This window comes from Argopecten irradians, chromosome 9 (assembly GCF_041381155.1).
Source record: "Argopecten irradians isolate NY chromosome 9, Ai_NY, whole genome shotgun sequence".
NCBI lineage: Eukaryota > Metazoa > Mollusca > Bivalvia > Pectinida > Pectinidae > Argopecten > Argopecten irradians.
In genome coordinates, this window is record NC_091142.1 from 28,873,295 (window position 1) to 28,883,707 (window position 10,413).

Here is a 10,413-nt window from a genome sequence, read left to right on the forward strand (position 1 = left end):
TGGTTTTGGTCTGGCGTTGCTCCTGCGGTGGTGTATTAGCTGGTCGCTTGGCTTTATTAGGGAGTTTCTTAACGTCAATAGACGGTGAAGATAAAGCACGTCTATGACGAGCGGCAGTAACTTGTTTTCTAATGTACTGTGTTTGAATTTGGTGCTGTGTAAGTCCTGGAGACGCCGGTGGGATTGGCGTTTTAGCTCCAGGTGGCCCAGCAGGTGGTTTTTGTTGTGGTTTGTGTTGTGGTTTAGATGGACCTGACTTGAACCTGTTCGGGTCCCCCACGATTACTTTGCAGGCCTTAGCATCAGCCATATCTGGGACATCATTGTCCCAGTTAGGCTTGTCAACCAAGGCCTGGACCGACGCATGTTTGACGGTGACACTGTCAACAGGCGTCTTTGCGCGGGTGATCTGGGCATAGGTTGCCACATTCAGGTCTGAACACTCGACTATCCTCCTAGCTTCAGGGAAGGAGACACCTCGGTTATATTTGACCCGTAATATCTCCCTCTCCCGAGTCCAGGCAGGACAGGTGCGAGCAGACGCAGCATGGTCACCCCCGCAATTGACGCAGTGACGGTTGACAATGTCACATTCGTCTTTTTCGTCGTGACCTTCACGGCCACAGTACTGACATACCATTTTCCGTCTACAATTGTTCTCATGATGGCCGTACCTCTGGCAGTTACGGCACCTCAATGGATTAGGGATGTAGACAGTGACATTGTAACGTTGGTAACCAACAGTTACGCTCTGTGGTAATGTTGGTGTAGCGAATGTTAAGATAAAAGTGTGTGTTGGGACCAAGCTCCCACTTTTTCTCGTCATGATGCGTTTAACATGAGAGACCGGAATGTTCTCCTCTTGGAAGTATGACAGTATGTCAGCCTCATTGTCATTTGCGCAAGGCTGGGCACCTGATTACCCCCTTGCTGCAATTCAATGATGAGTGTGGTTTTACACACACACTGAGGCCGGCAAAACTGTTGGTTCCAAGGAGGTTCTCCGCTTGTTGCTTGCGGAAAACCTCTATTAGGAGATCACCCGATCCCAAAGGCTTGACAGATTTGACATCTCCAGCAATGCCTTTGATGCCCTTTCGCAATATTAAGGGTGATAAACCTGCAGTGGTCTTGCCACTCTGTGTAGAGGACATGACCAGAAACTGTGGGAATGTGTTTGTTGTACCGCTTTTTGTTTGTTGATTTGTGGTTGATTCCTTTTGGGGAGATTTTGGTTGTAGTTCATTTTGTTTGTTTTTGGAAGCCATCTTTTAGAGTTTTTTTACAATTCGCTAGCTGTGCCCCCACCCACCTCGGAGCCCAACAGGGGGACACTCATGATGACATGGATATCCAATGTCAAAGTGTCAGGGTTACACACATAGTATACTCGGAAGAATATTTTGAACAAACATAATTCAAATCAAGCTTGCGACAGCACGCTCTCAAGATTGTTTACCCGCAAGATCGATCAGAATCAAGACAATCCAAATTAAACTCACGATTGACCCTAAGCCGCCGCCTTCTTGGATATCTTCGAACCAAGGGCTCGGCATGATCAGCCGATTGATAATACAGGGCCCATATTACCTCTCGTCTAACCGGAGTCAGAAGCCAAAGTAGTGTGTAGCAGTAAAAAAAGGAAGAAAAAAGAGCAAAACCTATTCAACCACCAGGACCTTCTTCCCCCGGATACGAGATGCAACCCACGGCAAACAGGTTGGCTCAAATTGGAGCTACTGTGAAAGCCTTCAGCTTCACTGATATCACGCGGACGCACATCACACCCCCAAAAGTGGTGTGCATCCGCATGAGAGCAATGCACCCATGCCCAGTCTCGGGACGTGGACCCAGCTTTCATGGAGACCACATATAAAGAAGTGATTAAGAAATGATTATGATAATATAAGTATATCCATTGGCTTTTCATAATAATAATATTGATAGAGCATTACTAGTTAATGCTTGTTTGTTTGATTGATTAACATATAACGTCCTTCGGTCATGCGAGGACGGTCTCCTATGTATGCGGTGTGTGGCGTGTATGAAGTGCGTGCACGTGGTGCGTGTTTTGGGAGACTGCGGTAGAAGCATGCCGCCGAAGATGCCAAACAACACACCCCACCCGGTCACATTATACTGACAACGGGCGAACGAGTCGTCCCACTCCCTTAATTATTACTGAGAGCAAAGCTGGTGCCTTATAAACGTTATTTACAACACAGTTATATTCTTGGTTTGTATGCCTTATGCATGTTTAGATGGAAACATACCTGCAGAAATCACTTAAAATTAACGAATAATACTGTTAAAAATGAGAAATGAAACTGCAGACCAAAAATTGGCTTCATGTATGGTCTCACCGTATTTACTATATAATGTAAATATAATGATTTTTGGCAGTACTACCAAAAATCATTTTCAGCTCTTATATTTACTTGTAAAATTAAAACATATGCATTGAAAGTACACCGTATTGTAATTCTCAAAATGTTGTTGGCACATTTTGGTGGTGAATATTATATTAAAAAGCGCTTGTTGATTCGTGAGTATGAAAAAGACGGCACATAAAACTTTACTTAACTGAAAGTCAAAAGAGAGGTACATGTATAGTTACTTTACTTTGTAAACCTCTTTCTTTGTTATATAAAAATATGAACGAGAACAAATTAGTGTCCAATAAGCTTTTTAAACAATGATTATTATAGGTTATTTAAAAGATATCACCAGAATGATTTAAAAAAAAAAGTTTCATCTCAAGTTATTCACTCAGATCCGAAAGCCTTTGTTAAAGATAGAAACATCTTTGGCGACAGACTCATCAGATGGATAGACATGATATAAGCTTATTATATCAGACAAGTTTTAACCCATGTCTTCTAATATCAAAATATTAGAAATTACATAACATAACTTTGATCTGGTATGGAAAGCAAAACAGCAAACTGCAAAAAAAATATTTTATACTACAAGGGTCATTATAAACTACGGAATATTTTTGGCAACAATAACTTTACAACTCAAAAATGACTTAAAAATTCGGGAAAATTTGAAGCTGTTATTTAATTATAAATTTGGGTACATGAAAGTTAAGTTTCTCTGATGTTTAGAAGATATTTATGCATCACGTTTACACAGATCTTTTCTTAACATTCCATCCTAATTATGGTTGAGCGAAAGTACTACTCCTATGGTAGTTTATGCTCCTGCCTAGTGTTCAACATAAAGGACGACTGGTTCGCCCTTTGTCGGTATTATGTGTCCGGGAGGGGCGTGTTTGGTCTGTGTCTCTGGTGACATGCTTCAGTGATATAGCACTATAAAAATGCTTAAATTTCACTATAACAAAGCGGCACAGCACAAGCATACTGCAGGCTACCATAACACATACATACATTGTATATATTCTACTCTAATTATCCTCTGACAAAGATATACTTGGAGTATTTTGTTGAGCATGGTTGTTTTAATAATGTTACTTTGTTTTATTCTATATACAGCATATACGTATTCTATTAAAAGTATATACATGTATATTTTCAATTATTTTCAAGAAAGTTAACAGTATTGAGAGCAATGCCAAGTGTATATATATACACATGGACTGTTGGTCATTGTCTGTTAATATCTGAGTAACATGTGGTCTAATTAGTAATATAACATGTTCTTGTAATAAAATAATAGCTGTATTTATAATATGTGTGATGTGTGAATGGAGTAATGCAAAAGAGTTACCTCCCTTTAATTGTTGTAAAATTTTCATTTCAAAACTTAAATATAATATCTATAATTGATGTAAGTTTAAACTATTACTTCAGCCACCATTGGAGAGAATTTATATAGGCTTTGCCTGTTATTTAATCCATTTGACTTGAAACATCTTTGCTAATAAAGTTAGTTGAAATGAAATGAACACATACATACACTGTACACGGGAGGCCCTCATTAATTGATCCTAACTAATAACATGACGTAAATCTAATCAACCAGCCAACTAATCAAACAGAAGTAAATAATAACTACATGTAGATATGCTCACCTGCCCGAAAGCCAGGTGTTTTGTATAAAGGTATTACTAAAAGTGTAAGAAACAACATCACCCGATTATGATGAAAATGGGCGACCAGGGCCCAGTTTCACGAACATTTCTTAAATTTAAGGAATCCCTTTAACTTCAAATTCTCCATAGGAAATCATTACAATTTTTAAGGAATGCTCCTTAATGATGCACCACCGCTGACAAATGGTATTTTTTCTCTATATAAAAAAAAAGGAGCAGACGATTAAGTATTTTATTTCAGATACAAAATTTACTTACTTTACACCATTACCACTATTGAAAAGTTTGAGCTTCTAGTTTTACTTCAAAAATAAAAATAATTAATTTCACCCCTAAAAAATTATGTGGCACTATGTTCTATTATGGAATGAAGTTCTGATTGCGCAAGCACCAAAAGGAAAATAAATCATTTTATATTATTTTATTAATATATACTATCATATTAATTTTAATCAGACATATATATACACGATTAAACACCAATTATTGTTAAAATGATGAGTATCGTTTATTTGCTGTCGGCGGTGGGGCATCTTTAACTTAAGAATTTTTCTTTGGAAATGCTTTTCTATGGGAAAATTCCTTAAAGTCAAGAAGTGTTTATGAAACTGGGTCCTGTACCTACTAATGCAAAGTAACAACTGTCATTTATACAAGGCCGTGACCATTTAGACAAACTGTATCGTTTAATTTATGCTTCATTCTCTGATAACTCTGTATCGATATGGTTGAATGATCTTGTTAAGGTATAACATAACTGAACGAACATTCATATTTCCTCAGTAATCTATTGAAAACCACCAGGTTTAATGAATTAATGGAAATCATTCAAACGGACAGACAAATATGTATGATGCCTTATAAACATTAGTTACAACACATAAGTTATGCACTGTAAAATTATAGTTTTTATGTCTTATGTATGGTTAGATGAAAACCTACCTACAATTACATTGTAACATGTGAAATGAAGTTGTAGATCTCAAGTTGGCGTCATGAACTCCTCTCACGGCACTGCAGATGCAAATATAAGGATTTCTGACAGTACTGTCAAACTCGTTTTCAGCTCTTATTTGTATTCGTAAAGTCAAATCCTAGGCATTTTACGTATTGTAATTCTCAAACAGTTGGTAATTTTTGGTGGTGAATACTTCTTGATTCGTGAATATGGAAAATACAGCACATATAACTGTTTTGTGATTAGAGAATCACATTAAGATAAAATGCAATCAAAATGTATAGTGGGTATTTATATATTTTTTTATTTGCTGTCATCATACATTCATTTATTTCATTCGCTATTTTCATTGTTGTCGTCAGCAAGATATTACAGGTGTACATGCAGCAGGATGATTTTCGTACACTGTTCTATAATTATTGTTCACGTCTCTATATTTCATTAGGAAGGACACCATCACTGGAGTACACCGGATATTGCTACTACCATTAATATTCTTTGGAGTATCTGAAAGGCAATGGGCTTCATAAAACACTGGAGGAATTCGATCTGCATTCATTGTACTGACATATTTCCATGGACAAACGGACCTTTCTACAACAGTTAGACATGACGCCTTTCTTGTCTCTTGAGCATGTACCCTGTCCTTTAATTTATATGTCAGTTTTATTTCATCTGACGTCGTGGACGTTAACATATTCTGACTTGGGTTGCTGTCTTGTGTTATCAACATGTCGATGATCTGACCAGTTGTGTTTGAGTGTTGACTGGGGTATACATTAGGTGTTGTGGATAAAGTTCTACTGGTCGTGGTAGTAGGCGCTCCCAATACTATTGTTAATACCAAGAATGAAGAGAAATACTGGCACATCATCCCACTAAAAATGTCCTGTAAAATACATTATTTCAAATTATAATATTCTTGTAATCATTTGAAGTGTTAATTTTTTTAAAAGTTTACATCTATATGAATGCACTACTAAAAAGCATCAGACTGAGTTGTTCAATTTTTTGTTACCTTGCGTCTTTCGGCTCCCATAAGTCAAGAGATGTTATTTTTTATACATCCCTAAATTCTCTCTTTCCTTCCAGAAAACACCAGATTAAAAAAATATATATTTCAAAACTCGATAATTTTAAACTAAAACGACCGACCGTAACTCTTTATTATGAAGAAATTTCGTTATGTCAGAATGATCCAACCACGCTTAGCATAAAGGATTTGAAAGCAGTAATCAAGCGTTCTAGAAAAGTTTTAATTGAACAAAAATAAAACTAAACATAACAAGGGTCTAAAAGCAAGTTCCAACTAAATTCCAAAAAGAATGAAATAATAACATTGTATTTCATGACAGTTTTCTATAGTGTGAATACGATGTATGATGACTTACCGTGTTGCTGGAGACTATAATTGGCTTTGATTGAAAGACATACAGCCTGACTCGTATTTATAATAAAATGTCACCTAAAACAAGAAAAACCCGCTACGTGTTTATTTGTTTTATTGGTAGCGAGTTTAACTGGTATATTCCCGATTGTCTCCTCTATTATTGAATCATTTGATTGGACGGGAATAAGGAAGCGAGTTACCTCCCCTGTGCTACCATATCGCCCTTCCCTACAGTGAGGGTAAACTTCTGAATCGAACTAAGACAGATACGAGACAATCAATGTGTTGCTATCTGATAAAGTGATGTTTTAATATACATATTGTTGTCTCGGATATTTATAAAATATCCCCCTTATGAACCAGGCATAATTTTGGAAAGAGGAGAGGAGGGGGTATTTGTATAGATCTTAATTAGATATGCTAGATGAATTATCAATACGAGAAATGAGATTATGCAACATATCATTGCATTCATATGTCCATGTATGGTGTATAAGGCGAGTTACACATTTTTCTATTTCTTTTATTTTTAAAGACATGCTTCATAGCAATGCTATACAACAAATAAACATATAACATAGACAGCGTCATACTAGGTCATATTATATATTCATCCACACATTCACAAATGGTTTTTAAACAGATGGCATTGTCCTTTTTAATGAAAAGGGGAAAAATGAGAAAGGTAATACAGGAGATGAAGTGCGGGAAAGAAAAGAGGGAGGAGATTTGCGAAAATCGATACACTAGGAAAGGGACCGGGGATAAGGGGAGTGGAAGGAGGACGGAATGCACTTTTTATTTTCATACAGGGTTTCATAATTAAAAGTAATTTGCTAAATTGCAATAAATGAAATATAATATTAATGTATGAAAAATGAAAAAGATAATATAATCAAATATGTTACATTCCTAAATGTAAAGTAGCACATAAAATGAACATAGCTATAAGTCAAGACGTGTTTAAGCATTAATAATGTTATTTATTATTGTTGGGGCCGCGGTGGCCGAGTGGTTAAGATGTCCCGACATATTACCACAAGCCCTCCACCTCTGGGATGCGGGTTCGAATCCCATGTGGGGCAGTTGCCAGGTACTGACCGCTGACCGGTGGTTTTTCTCCGGGTACTCCGGCTTTCCTCCACCAACAAACCTGGCACGTCCTTACATGACCCTGGCTGTTAATAGGACGTAAAACTAAACAAACCAAACCAAATTATTATTGTTATACAAAATGATACTTTTTGTCACAAATATGTTTAGGAAAAAGTAATACTTGTTTACATAAAAATAATTCAATTTTGCTTGTTACGAGCATTTTCATTGGCTTAAAAATTTACTTTATCAGGAAAAAATGGCGTCGCCGTTTGTGACGTTGCTTCTGATTGGCTGAGATTACGGCGTAATGATTTCATGGACAAAAGAGTCCTGAAATGAATTTTGAGTATTGAAGAGATTATCTTTAGTAAATTGAATTATAAGGATTATTTGAATAGATTTTTTTATGTTATGGAGATATAACACAAAAATTTGAGTGTACTCTCATCATAAACCGCTTCGAAGTTTATTTAGAGTACACTCAGATTTTTGTGTTATAACTCCATAACATAAAAAAATCTATTAAAGTTAATCCTTAAATAATGTTTTGGGGTTCTTTATTGATAATTTGCTCAGTGCTTATGAATTATACACCCAATTGAATGGATAACGTTTACCAGCGACTACAAACTGTCAAGTCAAAGTATTACCATGAAGTAAGTACTTATAATTTTCGAATTATTAAAAAAGATACTTAATAAAAAAGTGTTCTCTGCAAATGTGTGGTACGGGGGTTCGGGGGTTTGGGGGTGGGGTTGGCTCATTATTGCACATGTAATTGACACTTGATAGAACATTTATCAGTGAGTAAATTACGGATAAGGGAAATCGTCACTAAGTTGGAAAAAAACTTGAGTGCAATCCCTATTGTCTGTGTAATATCTAAACGAAAGTTCAACGATGTCATTACATGTAATTATAATTATATTACACATGTCACCCATTGTATAAGACAGCAGTAAATATTTTCTGATTGTTTGGAATTCTCATTATTAATGGAGATATCACAGCTGACAGTGTCTGTGATATATGTTGATACGCCGTGAATGACAGATCACTCATATGTGTATCACAATGTTGATCTGTAACAGCTAATATCAAAACAAAACATTTAAACTTCACAAAGAGCCATCAATCTGTACATCGGAACTGTTTGGAATGAATGCTTGTGGAATAAGGAGTGTTGTATATTAGATCTGATTGTAGAATAAAGATTTCCATGTAAAGATCTCTCTGTAGAAGTTAGTGCCGTTATTGAACTTCCCGGTGTATTTTATTATGAAATGTAAGATAAACGGACGGCTGTCGTCAGAATTTAGAATAAGACTTGGCACAATGTATGCACTTTACAGGAGCACGACCTAAATGACGAAATTATCTTTAAATACAAACAGTCATGCTATGATTCTGGTTGTCTTATATTATAAAGTAACGTTTAGTATGAAACAATTATGCAATATCCTGTTTTATTTATACCAACATTATAGGGTAAATTCAATCCAAGTTGGTGTATCTACACGATGATAGTGTGATAGAGGCAATTTGCAATCTGCAATTGAATAATTCAATTTTGCTTTTTATCAGCATTTGCATCGGCTTAAAATTTACTTTATCAGCCCATAAAGGAAAAATGGCGTCTCCGTTTATGACGTTGCTTCTGATTGGCTGAGGTGACGGCGTAATGATTTCATAGACAAAAGAGTCCCAAAATGAATTTGGAGTATTGAAGAGATTATCTTTAGTAAATTAAATCATAAGGATTAATTTGAATAAATTTGTTATGTTATGGAGATATAACACAAAAATCCGAGTGTACTCTCATCATAAACCGTGAATTTTGTGTTATAACTCCATAACATAAAAAATCTATTTAGTTAATCCTTAAATAATTTTTAATTACTACTCCGCCTTTCGTCTATTATGAAATTAGAAATCGTATCGTTACTATATCAATAGAGTTATTATAAAACAAGAAGATTTTATCAACACATATGATACTGGTATAGCGAGGATGAATAAGTTAGACATCTATTAAATGATACATATATAGACTACCCAAGGACCAAACAAAATGTCTTGATAACTAAGTGGTCTAATTTATATGACTTATAGAAAGTGCTCTTACTAAGCAGGTGGTCGTTTAGACAGGTATTCCAACATTACGACTTGAATCATATGATCTTTTAAAAAATCAGCGCGAGCTCGCCACTTACACATCACTCTTGTGTTTTGGAATTTGCCACATGAGACCCATTGATAGAGGTCTTACTAATCAGGTGGTCGCTAAGGCAGGTATAGAAAGTGGTCTTATTCAGCAGTCAGCAAGTGGTCGCTAATTAAGGCAGGTATTCCAACATTATGATCGTTCAAAATCAGCGGGAACTCTCCATTTCATTCCATAGTTCATGGGTTAAAATCATTATATACTTTAGATCTGACGTCATAAAGTAATAGGACATCAAACTGAATTCTTCATTCGTATAATTTCAATAAAATATAGCTACACTTTCAGAGGAGACTACATACGATGCACACATATGACGTATAATGTTGGAAAGCAGAAAAAAAATGTCACTCAAATTTCATTTTCTTAGAATTTACTTGCAGTAGCGGTTTCCTTCGAACGCATTTGAAAATGGCAGGATATCATAACTCTAAAATAAAGGAAACACGTCTTGTTATGAGAGAAATTATTTTTTCATATGACGATATAAAGGATAGGAATATTCTACCCTCGAGATCACAAAATGATTTCACAAAATGAAAATGTTCTACTCTCGAGTAGAGTATCCCTATCTCTCATATTCAGATATGAACAAGACTTATAATATTTTGCGCTGCTTGAACAAGAATCAATTCATACACGATTTATACTTCCTGGTTGAAGACACTTATATACAATGGTTA